At 45.9% G+C, this 21,114-nt stretch overlaps 1 protein-coding gene across 3 annotated transcripts in view; it reads left to right on the top strand.

Annotated features, from left to right (window-relative positions):
- The window catches only part of EIF4H (eukaryotic translation initiation factor 4H), a 221,967-nt gene that overhangs the window by 149,440 nt on the left and 51,413 nt on the right, over positions 1 to 21,114 (top strand). The gene's annotated exons all lie outside the window — the stretch shown is intronic.

Genomic DNA, 21,114 nt, shown 5'->3' with positions numbered 1-21,114 from the left:
GCAATATATATACAATTTCAAATTTTGCTTGCATGCTCACGGTTGGCTACAATTTTAATGGGATTTTCTATCACAACCTCACAATCCAGTGTACCTATACCATTTCTAACAACTATACTAGTTATAATCATTTCTGACTTGGGCCTAAGGTTTCAGCCTTCTAATTCATTCAAGAATATACACCTGTTTAACAAGAGTATCAGTTCTTTTCATACACTCCAACACCAGCTTAATCTAATTTACACATTAGATGTGAGTTTTTTTTACATAATTGTGCACACTAACTTTTATATTAACCAAACAAAGATTTTGTCTCACTGGCACCATGTATACTGTCCCAGTTCTTTGGTTCACTAATTTGCACTGATTTCTCCATCCTCCAAAGTAACACTTTAGTTTTTTGTTTTTTTTTCCTTCATTAAAGTCTCTTGCTATATTCCAGTCTGGGTAAAATGATGTGTATTGATGATTTAAAATGTTTAAAATGAAGACAAAAAACTCTTGTTGAAGCCAAGAGCTGCTTAAAGCCTGAAACTCAAAACATTATAAGGACTTTTTTTTTATAAAAGAGCAGTTTTAAAATGTGCAGCGAAGCTTTGAAAACCTAACCAAATGGTGCTAGTATTTCACTAGGTTTAAGTCGGAAGAACTCTTCAACACTGTTGCGTATCTGAAGTCTGTGGTTAAAGTAACTTGTATGAGTTTGAAAAAAATTCACCCTGTTATCAATTGGTTTGATGTGATATGTAATTTATGAAAAGCACCATTTACCCTAAGGCATCATTGGTGGGGGAGAACTGAACTGCACATCTGCCTGCTTTGCCTAGTAGGGTAAAATCATGTACTAATGCCTTTCAAGGTTAGATTTGCTGCAGTTTTGCTTTTTCTCTTTTCAGGCAAACTTCAAGGATGCATCATGCAGTGGAGCATAATGCCTGTTAACTATAACGATTTGCTTAAAAAAAACATTCTCTTCATCTTGCTTTTCTAATGATCCAGTTTTGTAGGAGCTTCTTCTGGGCCTTGATCTAGTAATTTCAGACGTTTTCCTGGATAGAGGGACTGGGGGTGGGGTTGTGTTTACAGTTGCACATAATGTTTCCGAAACAGGATTTTGTTTGCTTAGTATCAGTTCTTGAGAGAAACTAAAAATATCTAGCAACATCTTGATGTCCTCATTAATTGCCTAATCTGTCAATTCGATGTATAAAATAAGTTTTTGGCGGAGGGGTGGGGGGGGGCGCAAACTGGCATATTTTGGGAGTTTCAGAGGCAATTGTGTAAGTAACTGATTCAAATGATTTGGAAATGCCCTAATTTTTCTCAATGTTGTGATTAAGAAATAGGTTTCCTGCAATTCAAGACAAATTGCATTTTTTAAGGAGTTAATCCTTTTTCATATCACTCAAACCACTCCGAACCCAGACACCTCCCTACCCCATATAAGTGGCTTTCTTTATGCACTTGTTTCTGTAGTGTGCACTTCAGAGATTGGATGGGTGCAGCTTCTGCTGATTTTTCAGGCTCATGGTGGATTTACTTCAATGGTTTTCAAAGATTTTGGTGGTGATCTATGGTACGATTACTATTTTGGAGCCACTTTGTTCAGAATGTGTCGTATGGGCTTAAACCAATTTGTCATTAACATTTGCAAGTCCTATTGGAGCTGTAGAAGAGTGTTATGATGGCTATCTGCAGAAACAGAAGGCCATATGTAGTTTACTTTGACTAGAGCAGCATTCTGGTTTGTGCAAGACCATTTCATTAGCTTTGATCTCCCAGTGGATTCAGCTGAGAAGTATTGCCCATTTTGTTGTGCTGTAAAACATTCCTTTAGGACTCTTCGTATCCCAGGTAAAGGTTTGTTTGTTATTGCTATGGTCTAATCAAATGACGGTCAAATTGTGCATCCAACCTGCATATTGGGTATTCTGACTATTATGTTGCTTTAACACGACTTCTATCCATCTAATGAAAGTTAATCGGATGGAAAGTAGGTGATAAGCAGTAGGTGATAAGCAAGAAGCTAATGGCATTGGCAACAAGTACACTTAAAGGCTTTGCTGAACTCTTGAAAGGTAGATGTGAAGATCATGGGTCAGACTGGTATGAGGTGATGGCTTGTGCCTAAACTGTGGAAATTCAGTTAACTAGAGAACAAGGTTTTTGGTTCACCTGAGACAATCAGACGTCCCTCGATTTTTAACTCCTCCATAGGAACTAGTATTGTATCTTTTCCCAGAAGGTCCCAGAAGCTGACTGCTTTCAAATCACTGTGGCATTACATCCAGCCAGGGCGGCTTTGCTATCGCTTATCATATTTTTAATGATAATAACGGTATTATTTATCTGCTGAGTCTTGGTTCGGCTGCTTCTCCGTTTGTATGTGATCTAGTACTGATCAGTAGGAGGTAGGATGTTGTGCCAGAATTTCTTTGTTGCTTACAGGAAGATAAAGTAGAAATGTTTTTGAGGCTTTGCTAACTGTTAAGTCTTGGTAACTGTGAGCCTTGCAGCGTGCTACCGACTCTTCATATAATTCTGTGTTCTCAGCAGGTATAAGCCATCTTTAGGAGTGCTGAAGAGTCCTCCTGGAAACACATTTGAAATGTTTTCTTTGAATCTGACCTTGAGGAATGAATCAGAGGGAGTAGTTCCACTGCTGCTGAATCTGACCAGGCAGGGGTTCCAAACTCTGCTGTTACTGGTAGTTCATTCAGAGAAAGTTGATGCATATTTAAACTTTAACTACTAGTTTTTAGGGAACCAGGAGATAACACTTCTGTAAATTAGGGTTCTAACAGGAGTCCCACGCTGAAATGGATGAATATGAGGGAGTGTTTTGTCCCTGGGACATTTGGAAAAAATCTGGCCTTCCTGGCCTCGTTAGACTATGTTGCATTACACAGCCAAGCTCTGTAAAGTCTTGCTTCTCAATAGTGTTCGGTGGAATTACTTAACCCCTTGGACACTCATGACGAGCTCAGCTCGTCATGAGTGTCCAACTCCATACACTCATGACGAGCTGAGCTCGTCATGAACAATGGGATAAAAGATCATCCAGCACAGGAGGAAAATAACACTAGCATCGATGGTGTTAATATTAGGTGTTCTGTTTCTGTTGATAATCTGCTACAGGATTGCAGTTTGCACTGTTTGAAGGGTGGAATTGTACAGCAGATTCTCTTCCTCTTTTGGCCAAATGAGCCCATTGGTATCCAACGTAATGTCAGACCTACCAGATTTTCAAGAAAAGCATTGGCTAAGTAAATTGTTCTAACTAACATTGTCAAGATGTCCAAATTGAATACATTTAGAATTTGTTACGTGTTCATAACTCTGAAATGCTTTTACACGGCCAGGTTAAAAAACTACACTGTTCGAGCATGATTAGAATGTAGGGTTATAGTGTGCCAGTTGTGAAAAAACCTCTGGTATCGGGTGTGGATTTCGTAGAGGTCTTTCAGTCATGCCACAGTAAACTAATGACTATCGTTGAAGTGTGGCAAGGAGGTGTTTGAGTCTGGATTGCAGGCACATATCATCCATGTTTGGTAAGAGGCTACCTGGTGTGTTGTGCCTGGCTTGTAGTTTATGAACTTGCATTGTGGGCTTTGTGAATTGTTCAGTGTTGTACATGAGGTTCGCTGCAGTGCTCCATTCGTGTTGGGTTGTAGTTGTTGCTGCCTCTATACCCAGTGTAGTAGACCGGTGTTGGAGCCAGGCGTGCAGACGCTTTCCATTGTCCTCTGTCAAACTTGATTTTTTTTTCTTACACTCTGGCATTCAAATATTGTAGGTTTTTCAGTGTGTTTTGGATTATGGTTTTATTTTGGATTATGGTTTTCTACTTTTAGCCATTTATGTTGGACATCCCTTAACTAGACAATTAAACCAGAGAGGTAAAGAGCCTCTGAGTTCGTAACGGGTGTCTGTTTTTTGTCCTATAATGTACCTGAATGTGAGTGGATTATTTGGGGTACTTCTGAGACCTTAGCTAGTATTCTGCATCAGGTTAGGGTACTTTATTTTGAAGCTTAGCTTGGTCCTCAGTTTTCGCACAGTGGAGTCCGGCTTAGCCAAACAAGTGTAAAGCATTTATCAATACTAAAACAGCAGAGTCAAAAATCCCAAACCATAAAATTCCCAGTACAATTCATAAAAATAGAATGCATTTCAAAGAGTCACCCCATCCAGGACTCCAGGCTCTTTTGGGCAACACTTGAGAAGTTCGACTCAATCTGTCAGAACCCACCAGCAGGGTCCAGCGCAAATACAGTTGAAACTGGGCTCTTTGTTGGAGTATTCCTCAGGCTTTGTGTTCCTGCAGATTAAAAGGAGGCTAGCCAACTAGCCCCTGTATACCCCTCTTCTGTCCTGCTTCAGGTAGTAACTGGTCTAATCCTTGTTTCTCTTCACAGGTGAAAGAATGGTCAGTCCTGGGTTCCAGGGGTTTTCTACTTTAAAGCCTATCCCTAGCTTGTTGGAGGGTGGTGGTGGTGGGGGGGAGGGGTTGGTCGGGTAGAGGGGGAGTAGACTTCCTAATCAATAGGATTAAAATTCCGACAGGCAATTTGCCACCTCATATCACTTCCTGGGGGCTTGACACTAAATAGGCACACAGTGCTTCTCTTTGCCAAAAGCCAAGATGTCATAATCTTCCTTCACAGTATCACTGCTCTGGACACACCCCTGAGTGTGTGTAGAGAATTGAAAAAATCCTGCTGCAAAACTGTGATTGGTGTCACACTGGTTACTTAGAGAATAGATGGGGCAGGCATAGGTGTGGAGTTAAATCTGCCTATAACGAAGTTTACCCTTTTGAAGCTGGTACAGTAGATGGCCTTATCCTTAATACATTCCTATCAATAGGAGGCACACACAACCTACCAGCCAAGGACATTGTTTCCCTTTCCTGAGAATTTCACACCTTCAAGCAGGTTGCCAGGTAACGACTGGGGTTTATTGCTTAGAGGGCTACAAGAGGCTTTAGGCGGAAAAATGGCAACCTTCTAAAAGTTGCATTTTAAAAATAGTAATTTAAAATCTGACTTTACCTTCAGTTTAGATTTTGAATTGAAATTAATGTAATCCCTAGAACCAAATTTTTATCTATTTCCAACTGAAGTTATTGTGTTCTAATGTAACTCAGTGCTGTTCTATGGGAGAGCCAGCTTTCCCACAGTGAAACACAACTTTGGATTTTTTCACTTTTAGGACACTTAAAACTTAAATCCACATGTCCTACTTTTTCAAAACCATGCATCCAGCCCAATGTGCACTTAGGTCTAACCTTAAGGGTGACATAGGTATTACAAAGAAAAATAGGTTTAGGCCTGGCAAAGGTGTTTTTTTGTTTTTGTTTTTTTGCCAGGTCGAATCTGCAGTTTTAAAACTACCATTCTAGGCTGCAGTGGCAGGCCTAGAGACATGTTTTCACTTAGTAACTGTTGGGGTGGCACAATCCGTGTTAAATGTCACTACTGGACTACAACATATAGGCACTTGGTATCCAGAATACCATCTACTAGGGACTTAGAAGTAACTTAATGCCAATGGGTAGGAGACAATTAGTCATAACCTTTAGGGGTCTGAACATTGGGGCATTGATGTCCGGTTCCCAATATATAAGCTCTGGGTCAAGAAAAGCAACGCTAAATCCAGCAAAACGGGTAAAGGATCCTCCAAAAACAGCCTTTCCTCGCCCAATGGAAGACTGCTAAAATGAATCTATTGTGGGGTTGAGTTTCTTTTCCGGCTGCCAATGCACCTTTTATCCATAAGGTATGAAGCGTTTTTTCTTTTTTCTTCTGTATTTTGGGTCCATTTCTTTATCCGAGCCAGTGGCATCTGTGCAACAAACACTTAGATATGGAAGTAACCAAAAGATAAAACACATTTGAAATACCGGAAACATTCAAGCAATACTTGTTAATTACATTTAAGAGTAATGCAAGCTAAACTACCTCCTGCATAAAGAGAGCAATGTGATGCCCACTAGAAATATTTTTTTTAATTACCTATTACTGTATAACCAAGTCATGAATTTGAAGTGTTATGCCACTTTGGGTACGAGCAAGGATTTTGGGTCAGATTTCCTTCATTTAGCAATTGAATGCATATCTTCAGGGTTGGCTAAGTTAGGAAAGAAAGATTAAAGTGCATCTCCAGAGCTTTTTGTGTTCATTAGGTGGAATGGTCTTACTTGATTGAAAGATGCAGGGTGGTCCATGGGTAGGTGCTAGCTGTGAGAAGATTTTGCTGAGCGTTGTGAAACACAGCTTTTGAGAAACTCAGTTCACTGACACTACTTGAAGTTTGCCGAAATCTTCTGAAAGTAGGTGTATTAAATACTATTATTTGATAATCGACCTTTATACTCTTTCTGAATACTGGAAGTTTAAAGATTATTTTCTGGTTACCAAATTAAGAAACTGGCAAGAATGAGGTGAAGCAACGCAGACTTGAGTTGGATATTTTCTCCAGCTGCCTTTGCTTTGTTGCGGGATGCATAAGCTAATAAGACTGGTAAGGTCCTGTTGTGTAATACCGTTTTATTGAACTTTCTGATAGACTACTAGCCTGTTCGCCCGGATATCAGACTGTATCTGGAAAATTTTCAACAGTTCCTTTGCATGCTGTTAGGTAGCAACATGCACTTCACATTGACCTAGTTTCAACTCTGGAAGTGATGTGTGGAGCCTGTATAGGCACCCCTCATGCACACTGCTGTCAGATTTTTTTTCTGTACCACCAGATACTGATCAATATCTTCCTTGCACCTCGTTGAGACCCATACCTTAACGTGTTTTAAAGGGTGCAAGTGACCAGGCTACTCTCAAAACGACTAGTTTTTAAGCCCTGTAAACACTGTCTCCAACAAGGGTTTATGATAGATACCCACCTAGGTACATGTCTGTTGTGCCATGACTGGTACGGCCTGCAGTGACTTCAAGTTGATAAACCCAAAGGCCATATGATAATTCAAGGCAAACTCCACCTTGCCAAGCAATGTAAGCTTCTGCAACTAAAGCCGGTCTAATTCCAAACTTTGGTCCCGTTCTCATTTGAGAGCCAGAAGTCGCTAGAGTTGTTCCAGTGGTCTATCTTCGTCTCAATCCAAGTCCTTGGGTAAGTCCAAGAAAAAACACAAATCTATGTGCCTCTGCTCCTTCCGCCACTCACCTGAGAAAGTGCTGGGGCAGTACCAAACATCAGTCTCGCTCTCTCCTTCAGTAAATGGACTTCAGAGCCGATCCTGCAGCTTGTGGCGCAACCAGAATTTCCAGAACTGTCCGACACTTATAATCAGATTGAAGAGTTCCATGTGGCCATGCTCATACTCTAATCCTTACTAATAACCTCTGGCTCGCTTGTGGGTGACAGAATTGCAAGGTTCTCCACCTTGGTTACTTCCAGTGGGTTTGCCGTCTGCGCCATTTTTACCCCCTGGGCCCATAACTGAGCTGCCTTCAATCTCTACTCTTCCTCAGGCACCATGGTCCACACCAGTTCCCGATGTCTTTATACCGACTCAATCAGTGCCTGAAGACTAGGCCCCAATTTTCCTCTCTGATGTCGAGTTGGTGCAACTTCGACCTCTATCAAATTCTGTCCCCCACCTCGCCAAACGCATCAGCTGTACCTCTCCTGTCGTGGCTTTGGCAATGGTACCTCCATACAGCCAGCCAATCACACCTCCTTGAGACACCCAGCCATTTTGCTGTCAAGGCCATGGTTCCCCATCTGTAAATGTCAATGGACCACTCTGTACACTGCACCCAGAGCTTCCACCTGCAAAACCCCTTTAGCATGTCCTTATTGGAGCACGGCCACTTGATGGGAGGCAGGGACCAAATATGCCAGCTGGGTTGGCAGGCTATAACCTAAGACAGGACAGTCCTGCAAACCGTTTGGAAGGCCTACGCCCGACTCTTCCTTTTCCTTTGCCACTCATTTTTTTTTCCAACTGTTCCCCCAGCGACTGACAGTGGTTCCATCAATCAGTTTTGTGGCAGTAATTGCCAGCTCTTTTGGCCCAAAGGGCTATTGATGGTGCTTATGTCCGAAGTAGGACATAGTGGTTGTTCCTGCTACTTTCTAGTCCCCAAGAAGGAATGAGGTATTCATCCAGTCTTTAGACCTGAATCCTTTCCATGCCTTCCTCGGAAGAAAAATTCAAAATGCTCACACTTTTCAAGACCTTGTCTGACCTCGACCCTGCAGACTAGATGGTGGTGTTGGACCATAAACCCGTCCTGTCAGCCCGCCAGCGCTACCCATGGTTCATGGTGAGACAGGAACACTTTCAGTATGTGGTGCTCCCTTGTCTTATCGGAGCCCATCAGGTGTTCACAAAAGTGATGGTGGTGGTAGCGCATCTTTGGAGGTCAGTGGTCCCACTCTTCTCTTCAACTAACTCCAGACTTCGGGGAACCTGCTATCATTGTTGGGGTTCACTATCAACATGCCAAAATCACACCTGACTTGGACGCTCCCTTTTATCTGAACCATTCTGAACATTTATCGGTTTCGTGCAGTTTCCCTGGGAAAGAGTCACAGGCATTAAGGCTATGATCCCGATCTCTCTACCTCGGTACTTGATTTCAGTAAAGTTGACTAAGAGGCTGCTGGGACTAATTGTTTCCAGCGTCCTGCTGGTCGAGCATGCAAGGTGGCATTTGTAAGCTCTGCGGTGGAATCTGAATTCTGTGGGCTGAACATCAATGGAAAACCCCTACCACGTTAAGATTTTAAAGACTGCAAAAGATCTGCATTGTTGGAAACTGGACCACGACTTTAGTGGCATACTACTCTCCCTTCCCAACCTGAGCGGATAGTGGTGACCGAGCAGGGTTTTTCAAGCTTCGGGATTGAGTGGCTACAGCTGACCTCCTACGCCCCTCCTCCTGTTGATATTGTCTTGGCAGCCTGGCATCCCTCAACAAAAACTGTATATGCCTGTCATTGGAACAGATTTGTGGCTTGGTGCAGTGCAAGGCTGACCGACCCCCCCACCACCCACCCCCCACGGCGGTTCAAGCACAGTTATTTATGTCCATAGCCCTTCAAAGCTTTGCTCTGGGCACGGTTAAGGGGTACTTTCCAGCCATTTTACAGTTGCTGGCTCAGCCCTCCTTCTTTCAGTCTTCAGTTATGCACTTTTGAAAGATTTACAACCTCTATATCCTCCCTTTCCCTTTGACAATTTTTGTGTGCTCCCTTCAAGCCACTCGCATCTGCTTCTTACAGCTTCTCACCCTCAAGACAGTGTTTGTGTCACCCATCCATACATCACCTTTTACCCCAGACAAGCTGGTTATGTGGACACTGGTGTCTTTTTTTTGCTCTAAGTTGTTGCACTGTTCCTAGTCTGGCAAAACATCCTAGAGCTGGTGTTCTGTGCTCCGCCTCACCCCTTTAGGAAGGAGGAGATACTCGATTGGCTGGATCCCAGAAGAGCACCGAGCTTTTACATAGATCTTACCAAAGAACACCAGGTGGACGATCAGCTCTTTGTGGGGTTCTCTGGAGCCAGGGGTAAAAAATTGGCAAGGCTGTGCTGTAGAGAACCACCTCCCGCTGGATTTTGCTTTCCGTTTAGGTCTGCTACTTATTGGCTAAAAAAGCCACCAGCGGGATTGCATGCTTACTCTACCAGGGCCAAAGCTGCTTCCACTGTGTTTGCATGCATAGTATCTCTTATCTTTTCATACATTCTCAAAACAGTATTGTCTTGCGTTTTGCCTGCTCTGTCCTGCGGGACTTTCTGGTTTGAATCTATAGAGACCCGCCTCCAACTAGGTATTACTTTTGGTATCTAGTTAATAGGTGTGGCATCTGTGGCTAGAAGTCTGTCAGATGTTACTTAACCCCTTCCATGCTGATGACGGCCCCCATCCGTCATGCATTACAGTGCTCGTGTGCTCATGACGGCTGGGGGCCGTCATAAAGCCATTGATTCTTCAATAAGCCTAGCACACGAGAAAAATCGGCCCAGCATGGAAGGGGTTAAACTTTGGTAGTGCTCTTTGTGGTAGAGACTCTGTCTAGCTGCCGATTCCTCACCGACCCTTTCATCCTTCCCATTTTGTGGGTGGCCTATTTCTTTTAATAAGATCCCATGTCTAGCAATCCGCGCACAATTTATTACAAATTTGCTATCGGGGCTCTGCGTCTTATGACTCAGACAGCCTTGAAAGCAACTAATGGCTGCTCACAGAAGTAGAGCCGCAATCGTCTATGTACATCATTTCCAGAGAGGCATGGTGTCTGTGTGTAGCCACACAGTGCCACCTACTGGCGCACAGAAATGCTGCTCAACTTTCCAGACCCAGGCATACTAAAGGTACCAAAGGTAAGTCACTTGTGTACAAGGCCTCTCTATACACTGAGATGCACCAAAACAAAATGGCCATGCACTGACTATACAGTTGTATATTGAATGAATTGTTGAGACTTATACCTGTTCCCTTCTGTTTCAGGAGTACCAATTTGTTATGTATTGTTATGCATTGCTGACAGTGTACCTCCATAGTACTGCTACTTTGTTTCCCCTCTTTTGCTCATCTAGAAACAAATGCATGTCTGGTTTAGTTACCTGATGCTTTGTCCATGGCGTTGTTTTCATAGTATAAATGTTACATTCCCCAGGGGTTAGCAGTGACTGTAGGAAATGGAAGTCTCCGCAATCCTAAGGGCCTTCTGCTGTAATTTTATGCATTTGGGTGGTGAAATTTCCTGAAAAAAGTTAGTCCTTACAACCTGCTTATACATCCTCTTTATAGATGCTTCGCAGTTCTAACGTTTTTTAGCCCTCCTGGATCAATAATGGGTACTCTGTAGAAAGTGACTAAGTGACTTGAGGAAGGGCAGGACTTGCAGGCAGCAATAGTCCTGCATCTCCTTCCAGCTTTAGCATCTGATAGATATTCTAATGCAGTTTGCCCAGTGTCCAGACTGTGGACAGTGATTAAAATCCCATTACACTGGTGTTCGTCTGTGTTTGTTTCTCAGTCCTCTAATATCAAATTTGTTATGCACGTGGGTTCATTTGGTCACACAATAGTGTTTCACGGCTAGCCACTCTTTATGAAATAATGATTCTTAACCAAAGTTCCCGGCCCAGACAAACAGTATTCACAAGGCTCAACTTCTGAAAAACCAACACTTAAAAAAAGAAAAATGTATAATTGTATTGCCATGAGCTAATTTTATTACCTAAAGCTAAATAAAAAAAATACACACATGCACAATATGACTCCTTAGATGAAAACCACAGCAACTGAAGCATGTCCAGAATTAATGACTCCCAAGCCTTTTTTTTCCTTACAGAAATTGCAGGGGTGTGGAATTTAATAAAATATCTGCTGGTCCATGGAACAAGTTGCTTCATAAATCTAGATGTCCGGTAAAAAAAGAAAAAGTCCAGCGATAAATTATGGTAGTAATCTCATTATATAAGAGCTCTGATAATTACCTGTCTGATAATGCCAGGGCTAAAACTATAGTAGGGTTTGAATTCCCACACTTTGCCACCTATCCACAGATCTACTTACTGTGGCTGGAGTTAGTGTTAGAAATAGTTCCAGAGTTGGAATGCGCTTAGGAGTATGTGCAAACCTACTAACTTGCATGTTTTATGGGATTTCACCAGTGCTTCTCTAATCTTTTCCTGTACTGAGAGAGGTTGGATATTTACTCCCGACCAAGACAAAAGTTCTTCCTCTACAGTCTGGAGGGGAGCTGGGGGAAGGGAGATGGGAAAGTGGTTGTAGGGAGAGTGAACTTCTAAACGATTAGCATATTTTGCATGAACAAATGTATTCATGTATAGTTAGCTTGTGCAAAAATGCAATTCACAAATAGTTTCTAGGAATAAGATGTTCGAGGCATATGAGCTGCAGATTGCACACTGTGCATAGATCGCCACCTATGTTGGGCCCGGATGTTTGCAGTTTGTTGTTGTCCTGAAAAGTTATTTGAAAGTCATGAGATAGGTGACTCCTCCTTAGGACGACATTGCGCATGGGCATCGGCTCCATCCCCAGATTGGTTTTTTCCGCCATCTGGCTCGGATGTGTTTCCTGCGCTCCAGTTTGGAACAGATTTTCCTTCGGCGCGCAATCCTCGCCCAGTTCGATGGTATTGTTTTGATCGCGCTACATCGACTCAATTCTCTACCACTTCGATTCCGGTCATCGATAAAAGGCCTTCGGGCCTACCTAGGCCTTGCTTTCTGGCTCATGGAAAGAATGCCATTCAAGAAGTGTCCTCAATGTGGGTCGAACTTTCCCCACACCGACCTACATGAGGTGTGCAACCTTTGCCTTTCACCGGAGCACAAGGCCAAAGACTGTTTGGTGTGTGCCTCATTCCGCTCCAAGAAAACCATTTGGGACAGACTAGCTCTGAGAAATATGGCTCTGGTCAGCTTCGATCCCTGACGTTATCTTCCAAGAGGGCGTCGATGTGCCAGAACACTAGCACGCTGAAGAGAGTATCGGATCCTCCGATGTTGAGGTAATCACTCCAGCTCAACGGGTCGTAAGTAAGACCGTCAACCCCCCAACCCTTCCTCGACACCCTCAAAAAAGGCTTCGTCACACCCTCACCTTCGGGCCCGGTTGCACACCGAGACACTGCTTCCCACGCCCCACCTTCTGGCCCGGCAAAGAAGCCCGCTAAGCCTTCAGGCGGCTCTGGCTCGAGCCAGCCTATTCCCGGTGCCAATCCTATACTGACACCGAAAAAGAAGCCATCTTCCTCTACTACTCCGACTGTTGCTCCGACACCTAAGCACACGCTGCCGAAGACTGGCAGTGGCTTATCGAAAACTGCACTCTGAGCTGAGTAAAAAAAAAACGCCCAAAGCGCCATGTTTACACGCGTCTGAGCCAAAGAAACACCCGGAACTGAAAAAACAGGTTCCGGTAAAAGACATTGCAAAAGGGCACACTCCTAAGCCAAACGACTCGACAAAAACCTACGGAGCCGAGAACTTCGACGCCAAAGAATTTGCCCCACTCCGAAGAAATTTTTACACCGGATCCCATCAAAAAACTCTTGTAAAGGATCCTAAAACCGGACTATTGACTCAGCTCCAAGAAGAGACCACATGAGGCGCCAGCACCTCCTCCCCCTCCAAAGAAGGACATTGCAACCTCTTCATTAAGGGTCCCTTCTCCACCACCTTACCATATTGTTTCTCCTACCACATCATTCACCTACACCATCTACTAATCCAGATGATGTAGACACAGATTCTGACGACATACGTGAGGGTGCACACTACCCTGCATGCACCAATATTCCCGCCCCCCCCCCGCCCAAATCACCTAATCCATGGGATGATTACAACACCCCATATCATGTATACCCTTCCAGACCTTCCCCACCAGAGGACACTATAGGGTTTAACCTACTAGTCCAAAGGGCTGCACAATATCATGGGGTGGACTTAAACACCGATGCACTGGAGGAAGATTTCCTACTAGACACTTTTGATAACACAAAGGTCTACTGCCAATTTTCCAATGCTGAAAGGTGTCATCAAGCACTCAGAGGTTTTTAGGGATCCTGTCAGGGCTAGGGTCCTCTATCCTCTCATTGAGAAGAAATATAAAGCTGCCCCTGCAGTCCCAGTTTATATTGAAGGTCCAGCACAATTAGATTCTCTAGTAGGGTCTAATGCACGTGCTCACCACCAGACAAAGAATCTAAGCTTCTTGACTCCTCCGGCAAGCGAACACCGGCACAAGCAGCTATCATCTGGCGCATTGCCAACACCCAAGCGTTGCTGGCAAGATATGACCGGGCACATTACGATGAACTAGAGTCCATAATGCAGCACCTACCAGACAAATATAAAAATAGGGCTGATGAACTAATACAGGAAGGTAAAAATATCACTAATACTTCCATTTGTTGCGCCCTAGATGCTGCAGATACCGCCTCCAGGGCAATCCACACCCGCACCCTACTACGTAGACATGCCTGGCTACATATTTCAGGTTTTAAACCTGAGGTACGAAACTCCATCCTTAATCAGCCATTTGATGAAACACATTTATTTGGCCCAAATGTTGACGTGTCTTTAGAGAAAATGAATAAAGACGGATACAGCAAAATCTATGGGAGCCTTGCAGCAGCAAGCTCCCAGACGTTCCTTTCGTCGCTCATCATACAGAGGCAACACAAGAGGCTACTCCTCAGTCCCTCCACTTCCTACAAAACCCCTGGTCAATCCACATTCACTAAGGGATACCAGAGGGGGTTACAGGGGTGACAAAGGCAGAGGCAAAAACAACTCCTACTCTGCCTCTACCCCTACCCAATGACTCTTCTTCCCCCCCACCCCCCATCCCCCAACATTCCACTCCTTGCAGGCTCGTGTGCACCCCCACGTATGTCGTCAGAATCTGTGTCTACATCATCTGGATTAGTAGATGGTGTAGGTGAATGATGTGGTGGAGGAGGTGTAGGAGGAGGAACAATATGGTAAGGTGGTGGAGAAGGGACCCTTAATGAAGAGGTTGCAGTGTCCTCCTTTGGAGAAGGAGGTGGTGCTGGCGCCTCATGTGGTCTCTTCTTGGAGCTGAGTCAATAGTCCGGTTTTAGGATCCTTTACAAGAGTTTCCTGCCTGCCTGGATCAACAGCACATCAGACAGGTGGGTGCGACAAATTATTCAGTCAGGTTACTGTCTAGAACAACTAGAACTAACTACCCCCCCACCCCTCAAAACATACCACCCAAACAGCGTCCAATGTGACAAGAACATCTATCACTGGTAAAGCAAGAAGTAGTATCCCTGCTAGGAAAAAGTGCAATAGAACCAGTTCCTCTGCACCAACAAAACAAGGGTGTTTACTCTCTATATTTTGATTCCAAAGAAGGACAGCTCTAAGACCTATTTTAGACCTCAGACAGCTAAACATATACATACAGTCAGACCATTTTCACATGGTCACACTCCAAGTCCTTCCGCTCCTGCTGCAAAACTACTTCCTGGCTACTCTAGATTTCAAGGACTCGTACTTCCATATTCACAAGGCTCACAGGAAGTATCTCAGATTTGTAATAGACGGGCAGCACAATCAATTCGAAGTACACTCATTCGGAGTCACAACAGCACCAAGAGTATTCACCAAGTGCTTAGCAGTAGTGACAGCGCATCTACGAAGACAGCACATCCATGTCTTCCCGTATCTCGACGACTGGCTCATTAAAGCCAGCTCATACAATCAATGCGTGGAACATATTCATGCCACCATCCAACTGCTCCACAACTTGGGGTTCACAATAAACCACACCAAGTCTCATCTACAGCCATCCAAAGTACAACAGTACCTTGGTGCCGCAAGAAACACCTCAACAGCGCTAGCCTATCCCACTCCAGCAAGGATAGCCAGCATGCAAACTCTTCTAACAAAGTTTCAGCTACAAAACTCCCTCTCAGCACGAGTGTTCATGCAACCCATAGGGATGATGGCCTCTTGCATCTTCATGCAAGACTTCAGATGCGTCCGCTACAAGAGTGCTTATCACGTCAATGGAACCAGGCTCAAGGTCACTTAAAAGACCTAGTTTTGGTAGACGGTCAGACTCCTCGCTCTGCAGTGGTTGAACACCAAAAACCTTTCCAAGGGACGACCGCTCCTAGAGCCAGTTCCTCAGATAATCTTGACTGCGGACGCATCGCTCTCCGGCTGGGGAGCCCACCTACTGCAACACACCATGCAAGGAGGGTGGACACCTCAACAAAAATTACTCCATATCAATCATCTGGAGTTAATAGCAATATTCCTAGCACTAAAAGCTTTCCAGAAGCAAGTAGCAAACAAAGCAGTGTTAGTCCGTACAGACATGACTGCAATGTACTACATACAGAAGCAGGGAGGCACACACTCAACCAGCACAGGATATATGGAGGTGGACTATACCTCAAAATATATTCCTCCTAGCCCAGCATGTTCCGGGAGTACAAAATACTATAGCGGATCTGTTCTGTCACCAAACGCAACAGACCCACGAGTGGGAACTTTATATGCACGTTCTTCAACCATTCTTTCAGATGTGGGGACAACCTTAAATAGACCTATTTGCCACCCACGAAAACGCAAAATGCCCATGCTTCGCTGCCAGATATCCACACCCACTGTCAAAAGGTAATGCAATATGGATGAATTGGTCCAACAGATTTGCGTATGCTTTTCCACCTCTACCACTCATGGCACTAGTAGTACGCAAACTACGGCAGCTTTCTATGACCCTCATCCTAGTTGCTCCAACGTGGGCCAGACAGCCGTGGTACACCACACTGCTACAACTGTAGTCCCGCAGTGTCCCTTGCAGACATCTGGTATCGTAGCATTGCTTCGTTTGCTTTCAAGACTGCCATTTAATTTTGCCTACTGTGTGCTGGTTTACCGCTTGCTTAATTTGCGCTTTGTGTATGTAATTGTGCTGTTTTAAGTTTGCTAGCGCGTCTACCTCTAGCGCTCCGCTGTGCTCCCCCCTCCGCCTCCATTTTGTTTGTTGTTGTCGTGCTCGTGTGCCCGCCCCGCCTCCCAGCTGAGACGCCCTCGCCCCTCCACTCTCCATATATGACAGTAGTTCCCGCGCGCAGCGTTCACGCGCAGCGACCGCGCCCCATTCGCGCCCCATTCGCGCCGAAGGTGCGCCAAAGGTAAGCCCGTCTACGCCTGTCCGCGCCTGGACCGCGCCCAGCGCCAGACCCCCTGGCCCTCGCGCTGACCAGCCCTCCCGCATCACCTACGATGCCACCACCCTCCTTGCCCTTAACCCCGGTCGCACCCCCAACTGCGTCCAAGCCGCTCCTGGACTAACCCATGGCCCTTTCTCCTGCTACTCCTGCTACTCCTGCAAATTCATCGGCACCGTCAACAACTCCACTACGATCACACCTCAGATTCCCGACCCCAACCACCTACAATGCATCCTGCTCAACACCCGATCGGTCCACAGGCACGCCATTGACCTATGGAATCTACTAGACACCATCTCTCCAGACGTCGCCTTCCTAACAGAAACATGGATGAACGCTTCCTCCGCCCCAGACATCACCATTGCCATCCCTGATGACTATAAGATCACTCGCAAGGACCGCACCGGCCACACAGGAGGAGGAATCGCAATCGTCCATAAAAAATCCATCCACATCTCAACCAGCTCTGACGTCAATCTCGCCAACTCTGAACACCTTCACTTCCAGATCCACATCGACCACAAGACCACACTCAGAGGCACCCTCCTTTACAGGCCACCAGGACCCCGCGTAAAATTCAGTGAAGACATCACGGACTTCATCACTCCACACGCGCTCCCCTCCAAAGATTACATCCTTCTGGGAGACCTCAACTTTCATCTTGAAAAGAACAACGACTGCAACACCATCACCCTCTTGGACAACCTCGCCAACCTTGGACTTAAACAACTGGTCACTTCCCCCACCCACATAGCAGGTCATACTCTCGACCCTATCTTCACCTCCAGCAATCACGTCTCCTTCAGCCACACTACGGCTCTCCTTTGGACTGACCACAGCTGCGTTCACTTTACCTACAACAAGCCGAAACCTATCAACCACCCCCAACCGACTCTGCAAAGAAACTGGAACAAAATCACCATCTACCAGATCTCATCGCTCCTTCATAACACCCCAGCCCACTCTTCTAACCCAGACCAAGCCGCCACCAACTTCACCCTATGGTTATCCAACAGCGCCGACATCCTAGCACCACTGAAAAAACGTCAAAGCAAACCTGGCAGCAAGAAGGCCTCATGGTTCAACGATGATCTTAAGAAATCCAAGAAACTCTGCCGCTCCCTCAAAGGCCTGGAAAAAAAACCCAACCACCAGCACCAAGGACGCCTTCAAAAACGCCACCCGCATACACCACCAACTAATCCGAAAGGCCAAGAAAACAGCATTCAAGGATCGACTAGACAACAACGCCCACGACAGCAAGGAACTTTTCAACATCGTCAAGGAATTCACCAATCCCTCGGCCAACTCAAACGACATCACCCCCTCTCAAGCCCTCTGCGACTCCCTAGCCTCATTCTTCCACAACAAAATTGCAGACATCCACAACAGCTTCGACAACCATCCCGGCGACCAACCCACCCAACCATATGCTGACCTTTCACCCCCCTTGAACACCCTTAACGAATGGAACCCAATCTCCACTGAGGACACCATCCGCCTGATGAACTCCATCCACTCGGGATCCCCCACAGACCCATGTCCTCACCACATCTTCAACAAAGCAGACTCCGTCATAGCACCGCACCTCCGAGACGTCATCAACTGCTCCTTCAACTCCGCCACCTTCCCGGAAAGCTGGAAACACGCTGAACTCAGCGCCCTTCTGAAAAAACCCACAGCGGACCCCACCGAACTCAAAAACTACCGCCCCATCTCGCTCCTTCCTTTCCCGGCCAAAGTCATCGAGAAAGCTGTCAACAACCAGCTCGCCGCTTTCCTCGAAGCCAACAAATCCCTCGACTCCTCAGTCTGGCTTCCGAGCAAAACACAGCACTGAGACTGCCCTCATCGCAGCAACAGACGACATTCGAACTCTACTGGACAATGGAGACACAGTCGCCCTCATCCTCCTCGACCTCTCTGCAGCCTTCGACACAGTCTGCCACAGCACCCTTCTACAGCGCCTCAAACATCGGAATCCAAGGAAAAGCACTTGAATGGATCACCTCGTTCCTCACCGGAAGAACCCAGAGAGTCCGCCTTCCACCATTCAAGTCCGAGGCCACTGAAGTCATCTGCGGCGTACCACAAGGATCCTCACTCAGTCCCACCCTCTTCAACGTATACATGAGCCCCCTCGCGGCCATCGCACGCCAACACAACCTCAACATCATCTCCTACGCGGATGACACTCAACTGATCCTTTCACTCACCAATGACCCCAGCACCGCCAAAACTAACCTACACGAAGGAACGAAAGAAGTTGCCGAATGGATGAAACACAGCCGTCTGAAACTGAACTCAGATAAAACAGAAGTCCTCATCTTAGGTACTTCCCCCTCTGCATGGGACGACTCTTGGTGGCCGGAAGCCCTTGGAAAAGCACCCATCCCGACAGACCACGCACGGAACCTAGGTGTTATCCTGGATTCTTCACTTTCAATGAACAGACAAGTCAACTCCGTCTCCTCATCCTGCTTCAACATTCTTCGCATGCTCAAAAAAACATTTCGCTGGATCCCCACCGAAACCAGAAAAACAGTCACCCATGCTCTGGTCACGAGCCGATTGGACTACAGAAACACCCTCTACGCAGGTACTACCGCTAAACTCCAGAAAAAACTGCAACGCATCCAGAACGCTTCAGCCAGGCTCATATTAGACATCCCGCGTAACGAACACATCTCTGGTCACCTGAAAAACCTCCACTGGCTACCCGTCAATAAGAGGATCACTTTCCGGCTTCTAACCCACGCACACAAAGCACTCTACGAAATCGGACCAGAATGCCTCAACTCACGACTGTCCTTCTACACCCCCTCCCGCCAGCTACGATCTTCCAGCCAAGCCCTCGCCACGGTACCTCGTATCAACAAGACCACCATGGGAGGCAGATCCTTCTCCTACCTGGCAGCTAAAACCTGGAATTCACTCCCCACCTACCTTCGCCTTACCCAGAACCACCTAGCATTCAGAAAGCAACTTAAAACGTGGATATTTGACAAGTAATCCTCCTCCCCTCCCTAAGCGCCTTGAGACCCTCTGGGTATGTAGTGCGCTATATAAATTTATGACTTGACTTGACCTCTTAACACAGAACCGTGGAGAGATCAGACACCCGGACCCAGCTCAGCTCAACCTTGCAATCTGGCTCCTGAAGTCCTAGAATTTGGATATCTGAACCTCCCTCCAGACTGCATGAATGTCTTTAAAGAAGCTAGACGTCCAACCACTAGGGTATGTTATGCATCCAAGGGGAAACTATTTGTGATATATTGTCACAACAATATTGATCCCCTAAATGTGTCTATTCAACACATCATAGGATACTTACTGCATCTCCAAAGATGTAACTTAGCTTACACGTCTGTTAGACTGCATCTTGCGGCAATAGCAGCATATCTGCAAAACAGACAGCATCTATCCATGTTCAGAGTGCCTGACATTAAAGCCTTTATGGAAGGCCTTAAAAGAATAATCCCTCCCAGAATAACACCTTCGCCTGTGTGGAATTTATATGTTCTCACACGGTTAATGGGACCTCCCTTTGAACCTTTACACAGATGTGAATTACAATTTTTAACATGGAAAGTTGCTTTCCTAGTAGCTATTACTTCTCTGCAGAGAGTTAGTGAACTACAAGCACTAACCATCCAAGAACCCTTTTTGCAAATGCATCAAAATAAGGTAGTTCTACGTAGTAATCCAAAATTCCTGCCCAAAGTCATTTCTCCATTCCATCTCAATCAATCTTTGGAACTGCCCGTCTTTTCGCAACCAGTCAGTAGCAGAAAGAGCTCTTCACACATTCAACACCGCCACCTTCCCGGAGAGCTGGAAACACGCCGAACTCAGCGCCCTCCTGAAGAAACCATCAGCAGACCCCATCGACCTCAAGAACTACCGCCCCATCTCGCTCCTTCCATTTCCTGTCAGTCATCGAGAAGACCGTCAACAGACAGCTGGCTGCCTTCCTCAAGACTAACGGATCCCTCGACCACTCACAGTCCGGCTTCCGAACCAATCACAGCACCGAGACCGCCCTCATCGCAGCCACCGACGTCATCCGAACCCTGCTCAACAACGGGGAAACAGTGGCCCTCATCCTCCTGGACCTCTCTGCAGCGTTCGATACTGTCTGCCACCGCACCCTAGTACAACGCCTCAGCAACGTCGGAATCCAAGAGAAGGCACTGGAGTGGATCATTTTGTTCCTCGCCGGAAGGACCCAGAGTCCGCATCCCCCCCCCCTTCAGATCCGAGGCCACCCAAGTCATCTGCGGCGTACCACAAGGATCATCACTCAGCCCCACCCTCTTCAACGTGTACATGAGCCCGCTCGCAGCCATCGCACGCCAACACAACCTCAACATCTCCTACGCC

The sequence above is a fragment of the Lissotriton vulgaris genome, chromosome 2_1 (assembly GCF_964263255.1).
Source record: "Lissotriton vulgaris chromosome 2_1, aLisVul1.2, whole genome shotgun sequence".
NCBI lineage: Eukaryota > Metazoa > Chordata > Amphibia > Caudata > Salamandridae > Lissotriton > Lissotriton vulgaris.
This window is presented reverse-complemented; position numbering and strand designations above follow the sequence as displayed.